Raw genomic sequence first — 25951 nt, forward strand, 5'->3', positions numbered from 1 at the left:
GGACAGTTCCGAGGTGCTTTCTACCTGGGTTCTCAGGTGTGTCCTGGTGGCATTGAGCTGTGCTTGTCCCAGAAGTAAATAGCTCAGTAACCCATTCCTTGTTTTTCCACCCTTCCTAGTTCTGTTTCTGACGTGGTCTGTACTCTGCTCTTTGTCTCAGACTCTGCTTCTCAGAGGAAACCAAGTCTAGACACTTGTTAATCAAATCTATTTGTCACATCAAATTCATACTTCTTAGGGTATCTCAAAGGAGCGTCAGGTACCTGAACCTGTTAAGACAGCAATATCATTGTGTGAAAATGATACCTTGTATGATAGGGAAAGATGTGGTTTTAAAAAGCCCACCTTTTGAAGATTTGGTAGATAAAGTCATGTGGGGCCTTTTCGTTTTCTTACGAATTGTTTTCTAGGAAATGGTTCTTACTTAACAAAAAATATTAAGAGGAAATAAAGGCAGCTTATGTGCTCTGCAACTTCAAGAAATTGATTTTGGATGGCTGAGCGGGTCATAAATGTTGCGGCCACGAGGGGGCAGCCTCACACCAGGCTCTCAGGGAAGAGCGCCTCTAATCGCCGCCGCTGCTTTTTCCTCCTTACGTGCCCGGTAAGTAAAACTCAACAGTTTTGTGGAAGCAGATGGATTTTTTTTTCTTTTTCTTTATGAAGGACTTGTGCGAGGAGGGGCCAGGGCTCACTCGGCAGCACATCACAGAGAGTGAACGACCTCGCATCTCACCTCTGAGGGCCTTTTGATTACAGGAAAGAGGCACCAACTCCAAACATGCTATCCAGGGACGCCGAGAGTCGCCTCCCTTCCTCTGTTGTTTGCAAGTACTGTCAGGGAACTGCTGTGTGTGAGGGGGGAAAAAAGCACAGCCCTCCTCCCGGAAAGGAGCGGAGTGGACTGCTCCTTTGGAAAAAGTCTCCCTTTTGCCTGGGTGACCTCACCCAGTCCCATGGCTTGAAGTAGCTGCTCTAAGGAAGGTAACTCTAAATTTCACCCCTCAGTCCCAAACATCGTCCCGGAATCCCAGATTTGTATATTTCTACACCCAGTTATCTAGCTGAGATCTCACTTGGGTATCCGGTAGGCATCTCACATTTGGCCAAAAAGAACTCTTTCTGCCCCCACATTGGCTTCCTTCCCCATGGCCTGTTTTTCTCGTCCCAGTCTCGTCCCTTATCCTGAGCCGTCACCACTCATCCAATTGTTTGAGCCCCGGGCCCAGCAGTGATGGTTCTCTCCTTTCTTTTCTCACTTCCTCCCACATTTTATTAATTCACACGCAAGGTCTGTTGACCCTGCGTCCATCTCCCCGGCACTGCCCACCCTCATCCCTCACCTCCTGGTCAGCTGCTGCAACCTTCTCACTGGGCTCTGCACCCCCCCACCTCTTTAATCCGGTCTCTATAGGTATCCCAGCATGGTTTTTTTAAGGCAATTTAATTACTCTTCTGCCTAAAACCCTCCAGTGGATTCTGTTGCCCTTGAAATAACTTCCATACACCCTATCATGGACATGCAAAGTTCTAATAATCTACCCGTGGCCTGCTGTTCCTTTGTCATCATATACCACTCTCCTCCTCACTATCTTGGTTCTAGACACCTTGGTCTTCTTGATGTTCTTAAGCAGCCTTAGGCTTTTGTACCAACTATTCTGTCCTGCTGTTTGCTGTCCTCTCTGGTCTTTATATGGATGGTCCTCTGTGTCATTCAGGTCTCAGCTGAGATGTCACCTCTCAGGGAGCACGCCTCTGGTCATTCCAACCACATCAACCATAGGTACCCAGTCACTCTCAAGTCCCTCTCTTTTAGTTCTCTGTAAAAACCGAAACTAGATGCATTTTCTTGATTACTTGTTTGTTGGTTTATTGTCTATCTTCCTACACTAGAATACAAGCTCCGTGATGGGTAGGATCATGTCCGCTTTACATATCAGCCATATCCTGATCACTAACCGAGGCCTGCCCAACACGTGAAAGATGCTCAGTAAATACTTGATGATAAAGAAATAATTAAATGGGTGGAAATACCTGCCGAGGGTGGGCTGTAGGGTTTTCTGCTATTACATTTCTATTTGCTCATAGTTGAATCATTTGTTCTCCCTGAATACCAGTTGCCTCTTACAGATTAATAATATTCTGTGATATTTATTATAATCCATTAGTGTGCTGCTCACTTAGGAGCTCCTGAAGGATTTTTTGAGACACTGTGAGTGGAAAACCTCTTGCTATATAAGTTTTGAACACCCTTAAAACTGGTGAGCACTAAGACTTCATGGTTCCTATCCATTCATTTTCATATAGAGTCAAAACCTGAAGTTGCCAGAGTTTTTGAGGTCTCCTATGAAGAGTCCCATGACATGAGACAGAGACTGAACTTACTCTCTTAAGATGGTGATTCTCTCAATGTTGTTCATGTGAAACCTTCCTAAGATTGTATATCAGTGATACTATAATAAAAAAAAAAAGGCGGTGGTTCTCTGCGTGGAGACTGCCTTTTCTCTAAGCATGGTTAGTTTGAAATTCTGGACCTGTTATTTCAGAAACAAGCTAAGCACAGCATATCCATTCCATCTTATTGCATTTTAGGTTTCATCTAAATGAAGGAACAATTAAGACCCAGACTCTTCAGGATGCTAAAGTGCTATTCATAACTAGCCAGGAAAGGCCACCCAATATATACTTTAATGTCTGCTAAGAAAAGAGATTAGTGAAAGCCTCTGTGTTCAACCAGATCCCAGGATGTGGGAGCATTCTCATTCCCTTTCAGTTTCTTTGTTGCTCTGGGATTCTGATGTGCCTCTAAGCTTTAATTTCTTGAAAAGCTGTTTCATCAACCGAGTTGAGTATATGTTAAGATTCCCTTTTTCCCCCTCCCCTACATGTGGGTCAGCCTGTACCAAAGGAGAAGGTTATCTGGGCTGTTAAACCTTTGACTTGGTGTCTTTTGAAGAGTGCAGTTTGCATTTTGTTATGTCAGGATTGTAATTAGATCCGTTAATTAAGGGAAGAATGAACTTTTCCCAAACTCTGTTTCTCTTTGAATTTTTGATAAGTTTGCTTAGGTTGCTGCTGACCTTTGCTAAGGAGTATGCCACTACTCATTAATTGGCAAATTTTAATGAGGAGAGTTGATGAATGTGCTGGCCTTGACAGTAAATAAAGCTGGCTACTACCCCAGGCCTTACCACCTTTGGCTGCTGCAAAGTGTGTGGTGTTTCTTGACTAGTGACCATTAAATCTGGGACACTCTGCTGACATTCTACCTTATGACTGAGCTAGGGCCTCCTTCCCCAGGAACTGTCTTGAGTGACTCCATCCACTGTCTTATTTCATTTCTATAATAATCTCATTGTACCTATTTTAGAGAGGGGAAAACAGAGAGAGAGGCATACAGAGAATAATAACTTGCATAGGAACATGTAATTAGTTTAATCATAATGGTAATAATAACTAATATTTAATTGTTCCAATTATGTGCTAGACATTTTCTCAAGCTCTCTATATGTGTTGCATCACCTTATACTCAGAGCAGTCCTTATGAGATGGGCATTATTTTTGCCCCCATTTTACAATAGTGTACTGGAGACAAAGAGAGGTAGAGTAATTTGTCCAATGTCACACACTTACAAATAGCATAATCAGGATTTCAACCTTGATAGCAGGACTTTAGAAACAAGACTCAGCCATATTAAATGGGTGGCAAGCCAGAATTCCAACTAAAGTTGCTGTACTTTGAAGCCTAATACCTCTCTTCATCTATTTGCTTCATTGTTTTAGATGCTAAGGGTGTGTGTGTGTGTGTGTGTGTGTGTGTGTGTAAAACTTGGATTGTTTTTATTCTCTAGGCATAGTTAATTCTTCTAGAGTTATAACAACATCTAGAATAATCTTAGGTGATGCCAGGTATTTTGAGTACAAAGAAGAATAAAATTCAGATTCATACACCCATATGCACAAATATTTCTCTCTTTTCCTCCTTTTCAAATATAAGTCTTGACTGCCCCTCAAAAAACCTAGTGAGTTGTGACACTTCAGAATATAATTAGAGGTAAATTTTTAACAGGTATAATTGAATGATGAAAAGTTTATTTAGTGATCAAAGTCTGAGATGCAAATTTTGGCTTTATTGCTGTACTCACTATAACTCCTTGGATTATAATGATTGAGAATTATCTATTTGGGAGTATTGGTAGGAAAATAGAATAAACCTGGGGACAATCATAAGTCTATGAGCTCTTTTTATGGGTCCTCCAAAATACTGACATTTTTAGCAATTGTACAATATAGTGGACATCACTTTGCCCCTTAAACACTTACACTCCTTCTAACAATCTACAACCACAATAACCCTAAAAGACAATTACTAAATCCTCAACAGTTTAAAATACACACTAGCAATCACAGTTGTGACTAACATTCCCCATTTTTTGCTAAAAGAATTCTTTCTAGCAAAATGACACTGTTTTTAGAATTTCTGTCTCTGAACATTGCTCTAAGTGACTTCTTAGAAATTTCTTCAAACTGTTGGTGACTGTAGTTTGACATCCCTGGGTAGCTGGTTCACTGGAGGAAATGTACACAGTTCATCTTCATCATGTGTTATGCCTGTTTTATAAAGGATGGACAATGAGGTGGAGAGAATGTTGATGTCTTGCTTAGGGCACTACTTAGCAAATACTTTGTTAAAGCATACTGATTATGAATCTCAAAAATAAACCCATGTATTTGAATACATGCCTATGATCTGCTAGTATGGTGAAAGCCTTTTTTAGAAGTAGGACATGGACTGTAATATCTGGAAGGGGATTCATTTCATACATGAGGAAAAGTTACTCTTTAAGTGAATGTCGGAGACAGATCTGGAACTCAGGTTTTTGAGTCTCAGAAAACAGGATTTCTGATTGTAAATATCTCCTGAGCTCATGGAAAAGGCTACTGTAAACTGAGACCGCAGGAAGCAGTAAAATCAAAACTCTCTTCTCCCAGGCTTGGCATTGCTCTTTTTTTTGGGAGAATGAAAAAGTTGGTTATAAAAATGAGAAAAGAGAGAGGGGGCGGAAGATGGCGGCGTGAGTAGAGCAGCGGAAATCTCCTCCCAAAACAACATATATCTATGAAAATATAACAAAGACAACCCTTCCTAGAATAAAGACCAGAGGACACAGGACAACATCCAGACCACATCCGCACCTGAGAGAACCCAGCGCCTCGTGAAGGGGGTAAGATACAAGCCCCGGCCCCGCGGGAGCCGAGCGCCCCTCCCCCCAGCTCCCGGCGGGAGAGGAGCAGGCGGAGCGGGAGGGAGACGGAGCCCAGGACTGCCGAACACCCAGCCCCAGCCATCCGGGCCAGAGTGTAGGGCCCTCGATACTGGGAAAACAGGGCAGCAAGAACAGTGAGCAGGCACTGGAGGCTGGGCGACAGAGGACATAAGAAAAGCGCGCGACCATTTTTTTTTTTTTTGCTTTTTTGCTGCTTTGTTTTGGCGAGCGCTGTTTGGAAGTCTTAAAGGGACAGGGACCCCAATATTAGGGAAACAGGGCAGAAAGACCGGTGAGCAGAGGCCTGAGGCTGGCACCGGAGAATAAAGAAAAACGAACGACCACCTTTTTTTTTTTTAATAAAAATTTTTTTTTTTTAATTAAAAAAATTTTTTTTCTTGTTTTTTTTGTGGTCGTTGTTTTGTTTTGGCGGGTGCTTTTTGGAAGTCTTAAAGGGGCAGGGCGGGCCACTTAATCCAGAGGTAGGGAATCCGGGACCTCTGGGCACCCTAACCCTTGGGCTGCAGGGAGCAGGGAGGCCCCTTACGGAGATAAATAGCCTCCCAGCAGCTCCTGCTCCAACGCGACTCCACCATTTTGGAGCAGCTGCCCAAGCCAGGCCACGCCCACAGCAACAGCGGAGATTAACTCCATAGCAGCCGGGCAGGAAGCAGAAACCCTGTCTGCGCGCAGCTGCGCAGCACAAGCCACTAGAGGCCGCTGTTCTCCCAGGAGAGGACGGCCACAAACCAACAAGAAGGGAAGTCCTTCCAGCCGTCACTCGTCCCAGTTCTGCAGACTATTCCTATCACCATGAAAAGGCAAAGCTACAGGCAGACAAAGATCACAGAGACAACACCAGAGAAGGAGACAGACCTAACCAGTCTTCCTGACAAAGAATTCAAAATAAGAATCATAAACATGCTGACAGAGATACAGAGAAATACGCAAGAAAAATGGGATGAAGTCCGGAAAGAGATCACAGATGCCAGAAAGGAGATCGCAGAAATGAAACAAACTCTGGAAGGGTTTATAAGCAGAATGGATAGAATGCAAGAGGCCATTGATGGAATTGAAATCAGAGAACAGGAACGCATGGAAGCTGACATAGAGAGAGACAAAAGGATCTCCAGGAATGAAACAATATTAAGAGAACTGTGTGACCAATCTAAAAGGAGCAATATCCGTATTATAGGGATCCCAGAAGAAGAAGAGAGAGGCAAAGAGATGGAAAGTATCTTAGAAGAAATAATTGCTGAAAAGTTCCCCACACTGGGGGAGGAAGTAAGCAAACAGACCACGGAAATACACAGAACCCCCAACAGAAAGGATCCAAGAAGGGCAACACCAAGACACATAATAATTAAAATGGCAAAGATCAAGGACAAGGAAAGAGTGTTAAAGGCAGCTAGAGAGAAAAAGGTCACCTATAAAGGGAAACCCATCAGGCTAACGTCAGATTTCTCAACAGAAACCCTACAGGCCAGAAGAGAATGGCATGATATATTTAATACAATGAAACAGAAGGGCCTTGAAACAAGGATACTGTATCCAGCACGACTATCATTCAAATATGACGGTGGGATTAAACAATTCCCAGACAAACAAAAGCTGAGGGAATTTGCTTTCCACAAACCACCTCTATAGAACATCTTACAGGGACTGCTCTAGATGGGAGCACTCCTAGAAAGAGCACAGCACAAAACACCCAACATATGAAGAATCGAGGAGGAGGAACAAGAAGGGAGAGAAGAAAAGAATCTCCAGACAGTGTATATAACAGCTCAATAAGCGAGCTAAGTTAGGCAGTAAGATACTAAAGAGGCTAACCTTGAACCTTTGGTAACCACGAATTTAAAGCCTGCAATGGCAATAAGTACATATCTTTCAATAGTCACCCTAAATGTTAATGGGTTGAATGCACCAATCAAAAGACACAGAGTAACAGAATGGATAAAAAAGCAAGACCCATCTATATGCTGCTTACAAGAAACTCACCTCAAACCCAAAGACATGTACAGACTAAAAGTCAAGGGATGGAAAAACATATTTCAAGCAAACAACAGTGAGAAGAAAGCAGGGGTTGCAGTACTAATATCAGACAAAATAGACTTCAAAACAAAGAAAGTAACAAGAGATAAAGAAGGACACTACATAATGATAAAGGGCTCAGTCAAACAAGAGGATATAACCATTCTAAATATATATGCACCCAACACAGGAGCACCAGCATATGTGAAACAAATACTAACAGAACTAAAGGGGGATATAGACTGCAATGCATTCATTCTAGGAGACTTCAACACACCACTCACCCCAAAGGATAGATCCACTGGGCAGAAAATAAGTAAGGACACGGAAGCACTGAACAACACAGTAGAGCAGATGGACCTAATAGACATCTATAGAACTCTACATCCAAAAGCAGCGGGATATACATTCTTCTCAAGTGCACATGGAACATTCTCCAGAATAGACCACATACTAGGCCACAAAAAGAGCCTCAGAAAATTCCAAAAGATTGAAATCCTACCAACCAACTTTTCAGACCACAAAGGCATAAAACTAGAAATAAAATGTACAAAGAAAGCAAAGAGGCTCACGAACACATGGAGGCTTAACAACACGCTCCTAAATAATCAATGGATCAATGACCAAATCAAAATGGAGATCCAGCAATATATGGAAACAAATGACAACAACAACACTAAGCCCCAACTTCTGTGGGACACAGCAAAAGCAGTCTTAAGAGGAAAGTATATAGCAATCCAAGCATATTTAAAAAAGGAAGAGCAATCCCAAATGAATGGTCTAATGTCACAATTATCGAAATTGGAAAAAGAAGAACAGATGAGGCCTAAGGTCAGCAGAAGGAGGGACATAATAAAGATCAGAGAAGAAATAAATAAAATTGTGAAGAATAAAACAATTGCAAAAATCAATGAAACCAAGAGCTGGTTCTTCGAGAAAATAAAGAAAATAGATAAGCCTCTAGCCAGACTTATTAAGAAGAAAAGAGAGTCAACACAAATCAACAGTATCAGAAACGAGAAAGGAAAAATCACGACGGACCCCACGGAAATGCAAAGAATTATTGGAGACTACTATGAAAACCTATATGCTAACAAGCTGGGAAACCTAGGAGAAATGGACAACTTCCTAGAAAAATATAACCTTCCAAGATTGACCCAGGAAGAAACAGAAAATCTAAACAGACCAATTACCAGCAATGAAATTGAAGAGGTAATCAAAAAACTACCAAAGAACAAAACCCCCGGGCCAGATGGATTTACCTCGGAATTTTATCAGACATACAGGGAAGACATAATACCCATTCTCCTTAAAGTCTTCCAAAAAATAGAGGAGGAGGGGATACTCCCAAACTCATTCTATGAAGCTAACATCACCCTAATACCAAAACCAGGCAAAGACCCCACCAAAAAAGAAAACTACAGACCAATATCCCTGATGAACGTAGATGCAAAAATACTCAACAAAATATTAGCAAACCGAATTCAAAAATACATCAAAAGGATCATACACCATGACCAAGTGGGATTCATTCCAGGGATGCAAGGATGGTACAACATTCGAAAGTCCATCAACATCATCCACCACATCAACAAAAAGAAAGACAAAAACCACATGATCATCTCCATAGATGCTGAAAAAGCATTTGACAAAGTTCAACATCCATTCATGTTAAAAACTCTCAGCAAAATGGGAATAGAGGGCAAGTACCTCAACATAATAAAGGCCATCTATGATAAACCCACAGCCAACATTATATTGAACAGCGAGAAGCTGAAAGCATTTCCTCTGAGATCGGGAACTAGACAGGGATGCCCACTCTCTCCACTGTTATTTAACATAGTACTGGAGGTCCTAGCCACGGCAATCAGACAAAATAAAGAAATACAAGGAATCCAGATTGGTAAAGAAGAAGTTAAACTGTCACTATTTGCAGATGACATGATACTGTACATAAAAAACCCTAAAGACTCCACCCCAAAACTACTAGAACTGATATCGGAATACAGCAAAGTTGCAGGATACAAAATCAACACACAGAAATCTGTGGCTTTCCTATATACTAACAATGAACCAACAGAGAGAGAAATCAGGAAAACAACTCCATTCACAATTGCATCAAAAAAAATAAAATACCTAGGAATAAACCTAACCAAAGAAGTGAAAGACTTATACTCTGAAAACTACAAGTCACTCTTAAGAGAAATTAAAGGGGACACTAACAGATGGAAACTCATCCCATGCTCGTGGCTAGGAAGAATTAATATCGTCAAAATGGCCATCCTGCCCAAAGCAATATACAGATTTGATGCAATCCCTATGAAACTACCAGCAACATTCTTCAATGAACTGGAACAAATAATTCAAAAATTCATATGGAAACACCAAAGACCCCGAATAGCCAAAGCAATCCTGAGAAAGAAGAATAAAGTAGGGGGGATCTCACTCCCCAACTTCAAGCTCTACTATAAAGCCATAGTAATCAAGACAATTTGGTACTGGCACAAGAGCAGAGCCACAGACCAATGGAACAGACTAGAGAATCCAGACATTAACCCAGACATATATGGTCAATTAATATTTGATAAAGGAGCCATGGACATACAATGGCGAAATGACAGTCTCTTCAACAGGTGGTGCTGGCAAAACTGGACAGCTACATGTAGGAGAATGAAACTGGACCATTGTCTAACCCCATATACAAAAGTAAACTCAAAATGGATCAAAGACCTGAATGTAAGCCATGAAACCATTAAACTCCTGGAAGAAAACATAGGCGAAAACCTCTTAGACATAAACATGAGTGACCTCTTCTTGAACATATCTCCCCGGGCAAGGAAAACAACAGCAAAAATGAGTAAGTGGGACTATATTAAGCTGAAAAGCTTCTGTACAGCAAAACACACCATCAATAGAACAAGAAGGATCCCTACAGTATGGGAGAATATATTTGAAAATGACACATCCGATAAAGGCTTGACGTCCAGAATATATAAGGAGCTCTCACGCCTCAACAAACAAAAAACAAATAACCCAATTAAAAAATGGGCAGAGGAACTGAACAGACAGTTCTCCAAGAAAGAAATACAGATGGCCAACAGACACATGAAAAGATGCTCCACATCGCTAATTATCAGAGAAATGCAAATTAAAACTACAATGAGGTATCACCTCACACCAGTAAGGATGGCTGCCATCCAAAAGACAAACAACAACAAATGTTGGCGTGGCTGTGGAGAAAGGGGAACCCTCCTACACTGCTGGTGGGAATGTAAGTTAGTTCAACCATTGTGGAAAGCAGTATGGAGGTACATCAAAATGCTCAAAACAGACTTACCATTTGACCCAGGAATTCCACTCCTAGGAATTTACCCTAAGAATGCAGCAATCAAGTTTGAGAAAGACAGATGCACCCCTATGTTTATTGCAGCACTATTTACAATAGCCAAGAATTGGAAGCAACCTAAATGTCCATCAATAGATGAATGGATAAAGAAGATGTGGTACATATACACAATGGAATACTACTCAGCTATAAGAAAAGGGCAAATCCAATCATTTGCAGCAACATGGATGGAGCTGGAGGGTATTATGCTCAGTGAAACAAGCCAAGCGGAGAAAGAGAAATACCAAATGATTTCACTTATCTGTGGAATATAAGAACAAAGGAAAAACTGAAGGAACAAAACAGCAGCAGAATCACAGAACTCAAGAATGGACTAACAGGTACCAAAGGGAAAGGGACTGGGGAGGATGGGTGGGTAGGGAGGGATAAGGGGGGGAGAAGTAGGGGGGTATTAAGATTAACATGCATGGGGGGGTAGGAGAAAAGGGAGGGCTGTACAACACAGAGAAGGCAAGTAGTGATTCTACAACATTTTGCTATGCTGATGGACAGTGACTGTAAAGGGGTTTATAGGGGAGACCTGGTATAGGGGAGAGCCTAGTAAACATAATATTCGTCATGTAAGTGTAGATTAGTGATAGCAAAAAAAAAAAAAAAAAAAAAAAAAAAAGGGCAGTTCCTGTGTGGTAACCTCCAACGAGTTCTACACAAGGGTATAAAGGGCATATAAAAGTGTAGGCAAAGGGTCTGTTTGTGTTTATACAGAGGATCAAAGCCTAATTGGGCTACCCCGAAAATGAACTAAGATACGATATGAAAAAGAACTTCCAACATCTGCACCCTCTGGAAGACTCATGCCAGAAGATGATCATCAAAAAACCCCAACAAAGATCCACGCACTGCTACAGCTGTAGATGCACTCATCCCACCAGTTCCTGGACCTGCCATGGGAATGAGGAAGGAGATATCTAAGCTGGCCTGTGCATACAGTAAAACAACAAAATTGGACTGGATCTATACTGTTGGAACTCAACCAAGAATTTGGAGAAGTGCAAATTGTAGCGCTCCAAAGTCTTACAACTACAAACTATTTATTGTTAAAAGAACATATGGCATGTGAACAGTCCCCAGGAATGGGTTGTTTTAATTTGTCTGATTTCTCTCAGACTGTTCAAGTTCATTTGGACAATATCCACCATATCATAGATAAGTTTTCACAAATGCCTAAGGTGCCTAACTGGTTTTCTTGGTTTCACTGCAGATGGCTGGTAATTACAGATATGCTTTGGTTATGTAACTATACTCCTATTATGTTAATGGGTGTGTGCAATTTAAGTAGTAGCTTAAAACCTATACATGCTGAAGTTACTCTACAAGAAGATATATCAAAGAAATAATCAATCTTCCCATGTTTTCTTCCGCCTGCTACTTCTATAGCTTTTCTTCTTCCTTCCTAATTACAACCCTTAAATAGAATTCGTGCCTCATATCAAATTTACCGAGTATCATAATTCTTCCAAGTGGTAAAGATACCTCAAGACAAATGCTGGGCATAGAAGCCACAGGGCATAAATATGCAAAGAAGTAAAAAGCTAACTTTTTCAAATAATAAGGCTTCTCTCTCACTTACCAACTTCACATTTCCCTGTATGGCCCCGGAAGATGACTGGTTAGCCAGAGACGGGTAAGATTCCTCAAGGGAGGAACAACCTAAGACAGGCACAGTCGCAGGGGGGCCATCAGGTGAGAAATTGGGGATCAACAGAGGTGTGGCTTAGAACCTCACCCCCCCGTTCTGAGAGAAATCTTCTGCATACGTGGATGTTTTATTGCCCTGGTCTAGCTTGGATTAACACATAGTCTACAGGCACACACCTGATCATCTACATGTGCTCTCTTACAACACTAAAATATGTTTTCTACCTTTATCTTGTATCTACCTATCACTTCAGCATTTTATTAAAAATAATAATAATAAAGAGAGAAATGTGGTATCCACATATAAATCAAGTATAAAAACCAAATGAGTATTCATATTTGAACTGACTGTTTATAGTTCATAATGCATGAGCAAAACCGAAAGTTTCTGTGATGACTGCCCTTGTACTGTTCACTATGTAACTTATTCATTATGTAAGAATTTGTTCTACATGTAAAAACTTGTTTGTTATGCCTCAGAAGATTGGAGACTGACAAAAATTAGGCTTGGGGTGGAATAATGATTGTGCATTGAGCATTGACTCCCCTATACAGAATTTTATTGTCGTTAACAACCATTTGATCAATAAATATGAGAGATGCCCTCACAAAAAAAAAAAAAAAAAAAAAAAGGACAGACTTCCAATGGTAAAATAAATTAGTAACCGGGATGTAATGTATAGCATAAGGAATATAGTCAAGATATTGTAACAGCCTGGTAGGGTGATAGCTGGAACCTAGAATTATGTATATAAATGTTCTCCCACTGTGTTGTACACTTGAAACTCATGTAATGTAATACTGTGTGTCAACTACCCTTCAATAAAAAATAATAATTAAAAAAAAAAAAAAAAGTGAGAAGAGTGCTGAGATTGTCAAGGGGGGATCTAAGAAGGTTTAATGGTGAGGGCAGTATCTGCATGGAGCCTTGGAAAATGGACTTGATTTCTGTTTCTAGATCTGTGTTTCCTACCCAATCAAAGACCTGTTTCCTCTCCTGCTAAAATGTGAATGAAAAGAGGACAATGCATCCTCAGGAATCCAGGGTGTAAGACCTTCATGGTGTTCTTTTTTCTTCTGATCTCCTGCTGCAGAGTGAAGAGAGAAGGGCATTTCATTTTCTACAAATCCTGAAAAGATCAAAGCCATAAGTGTCTTAGAAATAAAATAAAAACAAAATCCAGAAAATCTGTGATATCACATTTCAATTCTGGATACTGAATAAATCAGCAAATTGGTGATATTAGGCTCCACAGTGTTTGCAAGGAGGTAGACTGTTTTCCCAGGGAGTTCTCAAGTTTAAACATAGGAGGGTCGTAAAGCCACATTGTTATTACACTTGGAACACAGCAGCCCCATCTTATAGGACAAGAAGCAAAACTTTTATGACTGCTGAATCAAGAGGCAATGGCCAGCTTATCAAGTACTGAAATGGTGCCCATTATGGTTTATTAACAATAAAAAAGCCTAGTCTTCCGTGTTCATGTTTTCTTCTTTGAAATCCTCTCCAGAACCATCATAAAAACCTGTGAACCCCTTTTTGTCCTAGTCAGCATTTCAACTAAATTAATATGGGTGTGACACAAATGACATTGTCTCTTGAAAATACATGTTGTTTCTTGGAACTGAATCTGGCATTTGGCAGCAGCCTTGTCTTAGTTTGAATTCTTCCAACAGAGGCTTAGACATAAACTTCAGTGAGTAATTTATTTGGGATGTGACATTAAGAAGCAAAAATGAGGAGCAGGAAGAAAAGAATAAAGAACAAGGAAAATCCAGTGCAGGTCACTGCTGTGGAGGATGGAGGTTCCATTCTGCTGGGAACCCCTGAGAAGATTACAGAATGCCTCTCAGATTTTTCATCTGAAAGGAGAGATGCTGGGGTATTCATCCACAGATCTCACCCCCACTGGCTGGAAGTTGCTCCCATGATCTAACATGGGTCTTGCAGAAAGTGGGGACTCAATATTAAAAATTAATTGATGAACATTGGATTGTTTCTGAATTTTTGGCTATTAAAAAAATAGAGCTGCTATAAATATTCATGTGCAAGTCTTTATGTGGATATATGTTTCATTTTTCTTGGGTAAATACCTAGGAGTGGAATGACTGGGTCATATTATGGGTAAATATTTAACATTTTAAGATACTGCCAAAGTGTTTCCAAAGTAGCTGTACCATTTTACTTGCCCACAGCCAGTGCCTGAGAGTTCCAGTTGCTCTGTCCCTCACTCACCCTTGGCTTTGTCAGTCTAGCTATGGAGACAGGTGTGTAGTGTATTTCCCTGTGGTTTTATTTGCTGTTCCCTAAAAACTAGCAATGTTGAGCATCTTTTCATATGCATATCTGTCACATGTATTTTTTCTGCTGAAACATTTGATCAAATGTTTTGACAGCCTTTTTTCTTTATTCCTCAGTATATTGTCTGTCTTTTTTATTGAGTTCTTTATATATCCTGGCTACAAATCCTTTGTCTAATATATGTACTGTGATATTTTATCACAGCTTCTGACTTGCCTTTCATTTTCTTTTTTCTCTTTGTGCCTCAGCTTCTTTGTATTCCTGTTCTCTAATTTCTATTTCATTTACTATCTCCTCTACCTCATGTAATCTGCTTTTAAATCCCTCCTTCATATATCTCATTTCAGATACTGTGTTTTTCAAAGATTCTATCTCTTTCTTGAAGTCTTCCCTGAGATCTTGAATATTTTTCTATAGCTCTGTGAACATGTTTATGATTTTTATTTTAAATCTTTATCAAGAAGATTGGTGATTTCAGTTTCACTTAGCCCCCTTTCTGGTGTTTGAGGCATTTTGGTTTGTACCAGGTTCTTTTGTCATTTTGTATCTGTATTGATTACTCTGGAATAATAACTTTGTGTAGGTGGCACCCTGTGGTGCTCAGAAGCTCTACTCTCTGGAGCTGCCCAGCACCTGGAGCGATGGCGGGGGTTGCAGGCAAGCAGTGCCAGTGCCTGCTCTTTCCTGCCTCCCTGCTGCAGTGCCTGCCTCCACTGCCAGGGCCAGTGGGCTGAGCATGCAGGGAGGAGCCTCTGCGTTAGGCTTCTGTAGCTGCCATAGGCAGAGCTGCCCTCTGGCTGCCCTGGCGTAATGGCAGGGACAGCAGGTTTCCAATTTGGTGTTGGCAAGGCGGAAGGAGCAATAGGCTGCATATCATGGTGTGGGTCCTTGGTGCGCATTGCCTGCCAATGGGTTGGAGCGCCTGAAGCTCCTGAAAGTTCCCAACCTGCTGGGCTAGTGTGCTGGGATGATTTTGTCCACCTGTCTTTTCTCCTGAGCAGCAAGCTCCATGTAATCCTTGCCTCCTTAGAAGTCCTCTTGCTGTTGTGAAGTCTTTCAAAGTGCTCACCTTTCTTTTGTCCCAGAGCAGCCAGTTGTGGGTACCTGTTCTCCACAAGCAGCTGGAATCTCAGTCTCTCCAAGTATTCTGCCTGTCTTTGCTTTCCAACCCCACTAATATCTAGAGCACCATGCAATGTAGGTTTGTGCTCCCAGAGCAGATCTCCAGGGCTGGGTGTTTGGCAGTCCTGGGCTTATACTCCCTCCTCACTCTGTTTCTCTTCCTTCTGCCTGTGAGCTGGGTTTGGGGAAGGGCTTGGGTCCTACTGGATCGTGGCTTTGATTCTTTACCTTTTCTGTGAGGTCTTCTCTTTTCCCCAGATGTAGGTAGTCTGTCACAGTCTTCTTTAGGGTCTCTCTTTCAGGATTTGTTGTATTTGCTGTATTTTCATATTATATGTGGTTTTGGGAGGAAGTTCCTTTCTCAGTTCTCATGCCGCCATCTTTAAACCTTGCCTTTCATTTTCTTAACAGTGTCTTTAGAAGAGGGAAAGTTTTTAATTTTGATGAAGCCCAATTTATTGATATTTAAAAATAGCTCATATTTATGTTGTCCTATATCATATATCTTATGCTAACTCCTAGGCACTAAAGATTTTTCCTGTTTTCCTTTAAAAGTTTTATAGGATAGCATTTGGGTCTAAACCTCAGATCTTTCCATCAGATTAGCTTCTTCATTTTTTATGGTCCATTTCAAGTCAATTTTTCTATATTTCTAACCCTAAAAAATAAAAAGGAACAAATTATTGGTTACATGCAACAACACAGATGAATCCCAAATCATATGTTGAATTACATAAGCCAGACAAAAAGACAGTACATACTATATGATTCATTTCTAGAAGATTCTAGAAAATGCAAAATCAGCAGCCTTCAGGTTTCATCTCAGAGGAGGCCAAGGTGCAACTTTATTTAGTCTTCCCATACCCAGGTTCAGCTGACACTGGTTGCCTCCAGTATATCACCCAAATTCAACACCAACAGAGGAGGCCATGGTGTAACCTTCTTTAGTCTTCCCATATCCAATTTCATCTGACACCATCTACCTCCAACATACCACTCAAGTTCAACCTCAACAATATCAAAGTTGAGTACTGAGGTGTCTCATTGGGAAAATCAGTGCCATGTCTGCCCTGGTTACCAAGATCTGTCCTCTGAGTCCATTTCCAAAAATATGTGGTGACACTGCCTGCATGACTGGTGACTGGGAGAGTCCAAGGAGTACACTGGACCTAATCATTGAGAACAGGCAGGTACAGACTGAGGTGGGACTTTCTGCCTCTTACCTGATCATCAGAGGAACCACCCAGAGACAGAATCAGACAAACATTAGCACATTGGAAGCATCGTTGTTGAAGAGATTGTCATCATTGCCTGACAGATGTGACAATGATCTTAAGAAAGAGAACTCTCTGGAGCCATTAAAGTAATCCTGGAGACTGCCCAGTCTGTGGGCTGCAGTGTTGATGGCATCATGACATTATAGATGACATCAACGGTTGTGCAGTTGAATGCCCATCTATTTAAGAACTACAAAAGAAAATAACAAAGGATCATTTGAAAACCAGTAAAAAATCTCCCCTTAAACCAAAAATACCCTCTCCCCCTCAAACAAAACTAAACAAAAAAGCAGATTAGTGGTTGGCTGGGGCAGAGCTGGAGAGAGGGTTTCAAACAGGCTTAGGAAACTTTTGGGCATTATGGAAATGGTTATTATGTTGATTGTGGTGATGGTTTCATAAGTTTATGTGTATGTCAACACCAGTTAAGGTGTACCCTTAAATATGTGCAGCTTATTGCACCAATTACCTGTCAATAATGCTGTAAAAATTAGTTCGTTAATTGAATTAAAGGAGCTCTTCCTCTGAAGAGCCTTAGAAATTAGCTACCCCAAACAACTTCTAAATCAGAACCAAGTATTAATTTTCCTAATATACATTTAAGCTAGAAAGAACCTTTTCTGAAAAAGACCATTACATTTTATCAATCTGCTTTTCTACTGTGTCCTTAGGTAGGAAAGGAGCACAGTGAATACATTTTATGGTCTCATTGCAGTATGTAGTTGTTTTTGAAATTGGTGTCTTATCTTTTACATCTGTAGTTAGCTGAAGCTGACAACTTCAAGTATAAGTCCTGCACTCAGACATGTTGGCACTTAGCCTTGCACCACTTGTGGGCAGCAGCTAAAATCTAATTTTTCCCCTTAGAGCAGAAACTTCTTTGGAATTGTCAGAAACATGTGCACCTTGAAGTCAGGTGCACTCTACACCTGTTCAAAGAGAGGGCCAATCTCTGAAAACTAGGATTTGACCAACTTAAAGAAGTAAGTGCCATTTTCTGCTTCTTAAAATGATCCTAACATCCAGCTAAAAGGAATGCCAGGTCAAAATCTAGCTGATGACCTTGGGCATGCCATCCAATCTCGTGGGCCTCAGTTTTCTAGCCTAAAATACTGGCTTATTGGCTTAGATGATTTTTTTAGTATGTCCTATAATGCAGTTTTTCTAGAATTGTTTGTTAGAAACCATTTTGTGGCTCACCCTTAACCTACCAAATGCAGCTATGTTTTTGTTACAAATGTTAAATATTTAATCAGCTCTAAGGTGAAACCCAAATGTAATTCATTAAGCAACTTGGTGTTGAGTCAAATGTATGGGCATGAAAAATGCTTTTTCATTAATGTCCATTGGCTTCACTGGTTCAGGAGTTCTGGCTGGTGGAATGAATAGCAAAACTATTCTTTGTTCAAACTGAATGTGTGTGAGTAAAAATCAAGTAAAAGCCAGGAGGTTTTCCAATTGCCTTGTATTAATTGTGATATATCGATTTTTTAATGCTACATTAATGTCTACAAGGCTCTCCTTTGGCTAATCCAAAAGATGAATGAATTTAATGAAAAATTTTATTTTAAAGTATGCATAAACGTAAATGTTGGAGAAAGGCATACATGCTTGTGAGTGTGCATGTGCGCACAGATGCATATACACAATATGGAGAAGATACATGTGATACAGTTTTTACCTAAAGGGAGTGGTAGAGACCACCGTCAAAGAATCTTTTGTATATGGTCGTATTTTATTTTTGACCCTTGTCTATAGTTCTTGAACAATTTAGTCTCTCAAAAAATAACAATACTAAATTTAATAATAACATGCATGTTTCTAATAATGATTGACTTTCCTGTGTTTCTGTTAATCAGGATTAGGAAAAAACTCAACATTTTAGATATGAATTAAACTCATATTCACACAGAGGTTACAAAACTAAAATCAGCAAAAGGAAGGAAAGAGGGATCATGCTTTGACAACACTTGATTGTTGTGTGTATAAGCACATAACTGGTGATTTGTATCTATAATAACCGACCTCTGGCAGCGTAGAGGACAGTGTTGTCCTTATGGTTGACATCTTAAAATTCAGTGACTGTGGGCTTAAGTGGGAGAAAGTTCAGTTTTCCATAGACTGTGGCTGTCTTTTTTTTTTTTTTTGATAAGTAAACAAACATTGATTTCTCATAGTTTTGGAGGCTGGGAAGTCCAAGATCAGGTATCACCCAGATCTGGTATATGGTGAGGTTACTCTTACTGGTTTGCAAAGAGTAGTCTTGCCATAGTATCTTCACATGGAAGGGAAAACAGAAAGAGAGGAAGCAAGCTCTCAATATCTCTTTTTATAAGGAGATTGTGGCTGCTTCTGATGGTGACTATTGCACTAATCTTTCTCTTTTACTGCTTTCCTCCCAGGAGGACAGGCCTTCCTTTTTCATTTCCTAGAGCCGGGGGAAAACTCCAACACATGCTTCAAATCTGATCTGCCTTCTGTTTTTGTATGGACTGTGAGCTAAGAATGGAGTTTATATTTTTAAATGGTTGAAAAAATCAAAAGAATAATGTTTCATGATATGTGAAAATTATATTAAATTAGAATTTTGGTGTACATAAGGTTTTATTGGAACACAGCCATGCTCATTCATTTATGTATTTATGGCTGCTTTTGTGCTCCAGTATCAGAATTAAGTGGCTGCCACAGAGACAGTATGGCCCACAAAGCCTAAAATATTTACTCTCTGGCCCAGAAAATGTTTGCAGACCGTTGTCCTAAATAATAGCAGAAATTTTATTGAAGGTTGATAATAAGGAAAGAGAAGTACAACATGCAGTAATTTTCAACTATGGCATTCAGCTATGGCACAACCTCAGATCTTGCCATCAGGTTGGCATTTTGCTTTTTTATGCAACTGTGTCAATATAGCCAAACACCAAATGAAGTGATCTGAGTCGTTTGATTGAAGGAAAGAGATACAACTTCCCCTCCCTCATGGGGCTCTCCTGAGTCCTTTTCTTTTATTCTCCCAAAAGGATCTCTTTCCAGTATGGCTAACAATCAAAATATTATTTGACTTTAGAAAAACTCTACTCTCCTTTATGGGGGTGTGATCTGGATCTGGGATCCTTCCAAGATAACTACAAAATAAACTCATATCAATATAGTCCCCAAAGTCTGGTTTATTCAACCTTGTGATCTAGAATAGATTGAGTACAATTTAGCACTATATATATATTTTTCAGTGGCTCTAAATAAAAGGATCAATAGTCTTGGGATATCCCAAGTCACACTCAGGGTTGAATTTAATCAGTATACCCATCTGAAGAATAAGTATGATAAACTGAGCTTATTGTAACAACACTGTAGTGTAAAAACCTCATCCAATGTCATATAGGGCACAAATGACACAGCTGGGATGTGAACCTAATCCTTTCAGTGATCATTTCCAAAGTCTACCTTAAAGCTAAAAAAAAAAAGGTTGAGTTAACCTGGGAGTTTCTTCATGGGTAAATGTATGATCTCTACTGGACTTTTGGAGAATTTGCTGAGTTAATATATTTCTTTATCATAACACAATAACTGGGAACTTACAGGCTTACACTCTGGAAACAGAGAGACCTTATAACTTATATAACTAAAATTAAGCATATAACTTAAAAAGTGCTCTATAGTGGGCAAATTTACCTCCAGTAAAACATTTTTCAGAGGTCAGACAGGAGATTTGCATGACAGGAAACATTAACTGATAGGGGTGAAAGGTAAGGTGCTGGTGAGAATGGAGCAGGTTGTACTTTAGACTGAGGAGGCCAAGTACTACACACATGGGTGGATTAACATGCCTTTGGACTCTGACTGGAGCATGTAGAAAGTTGCTCAGGGAGGTAGAAAAGATGGCGGTATGAGAAGTGAGGCAAAAACCTCCTCCCAAAATCACATATAACACGAAAATACAGCAAATACAACTAGTCCTGAAAGAGTGACCTGAAAGAAGACTGCAACAGATGGCCTACATCTAGGGAAAAGAGAAGACCTCACAGAAAAGGGTTAAGTAGCAAAGATGTGATCCAGTGGGACCCAAGCCCTCCCTTGACCCCAGCTCACAGGCAGGAGGAAGAGAAATGAAGTGGGGAAGGAGTAGAAGCCCAGGACTACTAAACAACCAGCCCTGGAGATCTTCTCTGGGAGCACAAGCCCACATTACGTGGTGCTCTGGAGATTAGTAGGGTTGGAAAGCAAAGACAGGCAGAATACTTGGAGAGACTGAGATTCCAGCTGCTTGGGGAGAACAGGTACCCACAGTCAGCTGCTCTGGACAAAAGAAAGGTGAGCACTTTAAAAGACTTTCCAATAGCGAGAGGGCCGCTAGAGGGGCAAGGATTACACAGAGCTTGATGCTCAGGAGAAAGGACAGGTGGACAAAATCGTCCTGGTACACTCAGCCCAGCAGGTTGGGAACTCTTAGGAGCTTCATGTGCTCCATCCCCCTGGTGGGCAATGCAGCGCTGAGGCCCTCCAGTGCTCCTTCCTCCCAGCCAGTACAGGTTCACAAACCTGCTGGCCCTGTGATTGTGCCAGGACAGACATAGGGCGACCCCACCTATGGCAGCTGCTGGGATGCAGCACAGAGACTCCTACCTACATGCTCAGTCCACTGGCCCTAGCAGTGGAGGAGGGCACTGCAGTGGGGAAGCAGGAAAGAGCTCTTTCCTCCCAGCAGGCACTGGTGCCATTTGCCTGTGACCCCTGCCATCACTCTGGGTGCTGGGCAGCTCCAGAGAATAGAGATTCTGGGCACTAGAGGGTGCCGCCTACACAAAGTTATTATTCCACAGTAATCATTAGAAATATGAAATGGCAAAAGAATCTGGTACAAACCAAAATCCCTCAAACACCAGAAAGAGGGCTGAGTGAAACTGAAATAAAAAATCTTCTTGATAAAGATTTCAAAATAAAAATCATGAAACATGCTCATGGAGCTACAGAAAAATATTCAAGATCCCAGGGAGGACTTCAAAAAAGAGACAGACTCTTTGAAAAATACAGTATCTGAAATGAGATATATGATGGAGGGATTTAAAAGCAGATTACATGAGGTAGAGGAGATAGTAAATGAAATAGAAATTAGAGAACAGGAATACAAAGAAGCTGAGGCACAGAGAGAAAAAAGGATCTCTAGGACTGAAAGAATAATAGAACAGTGAAGCCAATCGAAATGGAGCAATATTAGCATTATAGGGGTACCAGAAAAAGATGAGAGAGAAAAAGAGATAGAAAGTCTTTTTGAGGAACTAATTGCTGAAAATATCCTCAATTGGTAAAAGGAAATACTCTCTCAGTTCATGGAAGTGCAGAGATCTCCTAACACAAGGAACCCCAAGAAGACAACACAAACACATATTATAATCAAAATGAAAAAGATCAAGGGCAAGGAGAGAGTAATGAAAGCAGCCAGAGAGAGAAAAAAGATCATGTACAAAGGAAAGCCCATCAAGCTATCATCAGACTTCTCAGCAGAAAACTTACAGGCCAGAAGGGGATGGCATGATATATTTAATGTAATGAAACAGAAGGGCCTTCAACCAAGAATACTCTACCCAGAAAAATTTTCATTTAAATATAAAGCAGGGATTAAACAAATTTCAGATAAGCAAAAGTTGAGGGAATTCACCACCCACAGATCATCTCTACAGTGTATTTTAAAGGGAAGTGCTCCTAAGGCTAAATAGCTGTCACCAAAAAAATAAAACCACAGTAAATGAAGTTAATTACTAACTAAGCAAATGAAAGTTAAATCAACCACTCACAAAGTTAGTCAAGGAATACACAAAGAGTACAGAATATGATACCTAATATACAAAAAGTGGAGGGGGAAGAAGAAGAAGGAGGAAAAAAGAACCTTTAGATTGAGTTTGAAATAGCATAGTAAGTGAGTCAAGACAGACTGTTAGATAGTAAGGAAGCTGCCTTTGAACCTTTGGTAATAACAAACATAAAGCCTATAATGGCAATAAATATATATCTATCGATAATCACCCTAAACGTCTATGGAATCAAAGCACCAATCAAAAGACAGAGTCACTGAATGGATTAAAAAACAAGACCATCTATATGCTGCCTACAAGAGAGTCATTTCAAACCCAAAGACATACTCAGACTAAAAGTGAAGGGACCGCAAAAGATATTTCATGCAAATGATAGGGAGAAAAAAGCAGAGGTGCAGAACTTGTATCAGACAAAATAGACTTTAAAACAAAGAAAGTCACAAGAGACAAAGAAGGACAATAAGAAATGGTAGAGGGCTCAGTCTAACAAGAGGATATAATCAATATAAATATCTATGCACTGAACAAATGAGGACCTAAATATGTGAAACAAATACTAATAGAATTATAGAGGAAATAGAATGCAATTCATTCATTTTAGGAGACTTCAACACACCACTCACTCCAAAGGACAGACCAACCAAACAGAAAATAAGTAAGGAGACAGAGGCAATGACAACACATTAGAACCAATGGACTAAACAGACATCTACAGAACACTCCACGAAAAGCAGCAGGATACACATTCTTCTCAAGAGCAAATGGTACATTTTCCAGAATAGATCATACACTAGGCCACAAAAAAGGCCTCAGTAAATTTAGAAGAACTGAAATTTTGCCAACCAGCTTCTCAGACCACAAAGGTATGAAACTAGAAATATATTATGCAAAGAAAACAAAGAAGCCCTGATACAAATGGAGGCTTAACAACATGCTCCTACATAATTGGATCAATGACCAAAAAACAAAACAAAACAAAGATCAAGCAATATATGGAGAAAAATGAAAACAACAATTCAACACCCCAAAACCTGTGGGATGCAGAAAAGGCTGTTCTAAGAGGGAAGTATATTGCAATACAGGCTTACCTCTAAAGAAGAACAATCCCAAATGAACAGTCTAAATTCACAATTAATGAAACCATAAAAAGAAGAAAAATGAGGCCCAAAGTCAGTAGAAAGAGGGATATAATAAAGATCAGAGAAGAAATAAATAAAATCAAGAAGAATAAAACAATAGAAAAAATAAAAGTAGAAGCTGCTTCTTTGAGAAAACAAATAAAATAGATAAAACCCTAGACAGACTTATTAAGAAAAAAAGAGAGTCTACACACATAAACAGAAAGAGAAATGAGAAAGGAAAAATCACTATGGACACCACAGAAATACAAAGAATTATTAGAGAACACTATGAAAAATTACATGCCAAGAAACTGGATAACCTAGAAGAAGAAATGGACAACTTTTTAGAAAAATATAACCTTCCAAGACTGACCCATTAAGAAACAGAAAATCTGAACAGACAATTACCTACCAGCAATTAAATTGAATTGGCAATCAAAAAACTACCTAAGAATAAAACCCCTGGTCCAGATGTCTTCACTGCTGGATTTTATTGAGCATTTAGAGAAGACCTAATACCCACTCTCCTTAGAGTTTTCCAAAAAGTAGAAGAGTAGGGAACTCTTCCAAATTAATTCTATGATGCCAGCATCACTCTAATTCTAAAATCGTACAAAGACACCCACCACACACAAAATTACAGACCAATATCCCGAGGAACATAGATGCAAAAATACTCAACAAAATATTCACAACCCAAATGAAAAAATACATCAGAAAGATCATCCATCATGAGCGAGTGGGATTTATTCTAGAGATGCAAGGATGGTACAATACTTGAAAATCCATCAACATCATATAGCACACACACACAAAAAAGGACAAAAATTGCATGATCATCTCACTAGATGCTGAAAAAGCATTTGACAAAATTCAACATTGATTCATGATAAGAACTCTCAACAAAATAGATATAGAGGGCAAGTACCTCAATGTAGTAAAGGTCACATACAACAAACCCATAGCCAATATCCTACTTAACAGTGAAAAGTGAAAAGCTTTTCCTCTAAGATTAGGAATAAGACAAGGATGCCTACTTTCCCCACTTTTATTCAACATAGTACAGGAGGTCCTAGCCACAGCAGTCAGACGACACAAAGAACTAAAAGGCATCCAGATTGGAAGGAAGAAGTTCAACTATCACAGTTTGCAGGTGGCATGATACTGTACATAAAAACCCTAAAGAATCCACCCAGAAACTACTAGAACTAATAACTGAATTCAGCAAAGTTGCAAGATACAAAATTAATACACAGAAATCTGAGGCTTTCCTATACACTAACAATGAACTAATAGAAAGAGAAACCAGGAAAACAATTCCATTCACAATTGCATCAAAAAGAATAAAATACCTAGGAATAAACCTAACCAAGGAAGTGAAAGACTTATATCCTGAAAACTACAAGACATTCTTAAGATAAATTAAAGAGGACACTAACAAATGGAAACTCATCCCGTGCTCTTGGATAGGAAGAATTAATATCGTCAAAATGGCCATCCTGCCCAAAGCAATATACAGATTTGATGAAATCCCTATCAAATTACCAACAGCATTCTTCAACAAACTGGAACAAACAGTTCTAAAATTCATATGGAAACACCAAAGATCCCGAATAGCCAAAGCAATCCTGAGAAAGAAGAATAAAGTGGGAGGGATCTCGCTCCCCGACTTCAAGCTCTACTACAAAGCCACAGTAATCAAGACAATTTGGTACTGGCACAAGAGCAGAGCCACAGACCAGTGGAAAAGAATAGAGTCTCCAAACATTAAGTCAAACATATATGGCCAAGGACATACAATGGGGAAATGACTGTCTCTTCAACAGATGGTGCTGGCAAATCTGAACAGCTACATGTAGGAGAATGAAACTGGACCATTGTCTAACCCCATACACAAAAGTAAACTCCAAATGGATCCAAGACCTGAACGTAAGCCAGGAAACCATAAAACTCTTAGAAAAAAACAGTCAAAAATCTCCT

Source organism: Manis pentadactyla, chromosome 15 (assembly GCF_030020395.1).
Source record: "Manis pentadactyla isolate mManPen7 chromosome 15, mManPen7.hap1, whole genome shotgun sequence".
NCBI classification, from domain to species: domain Eukaryota; kingdom Metazoa; phylum Chordata; class Mammalia; order Pholidota; family Manidae; genus Manis; species Manis pentadactyla.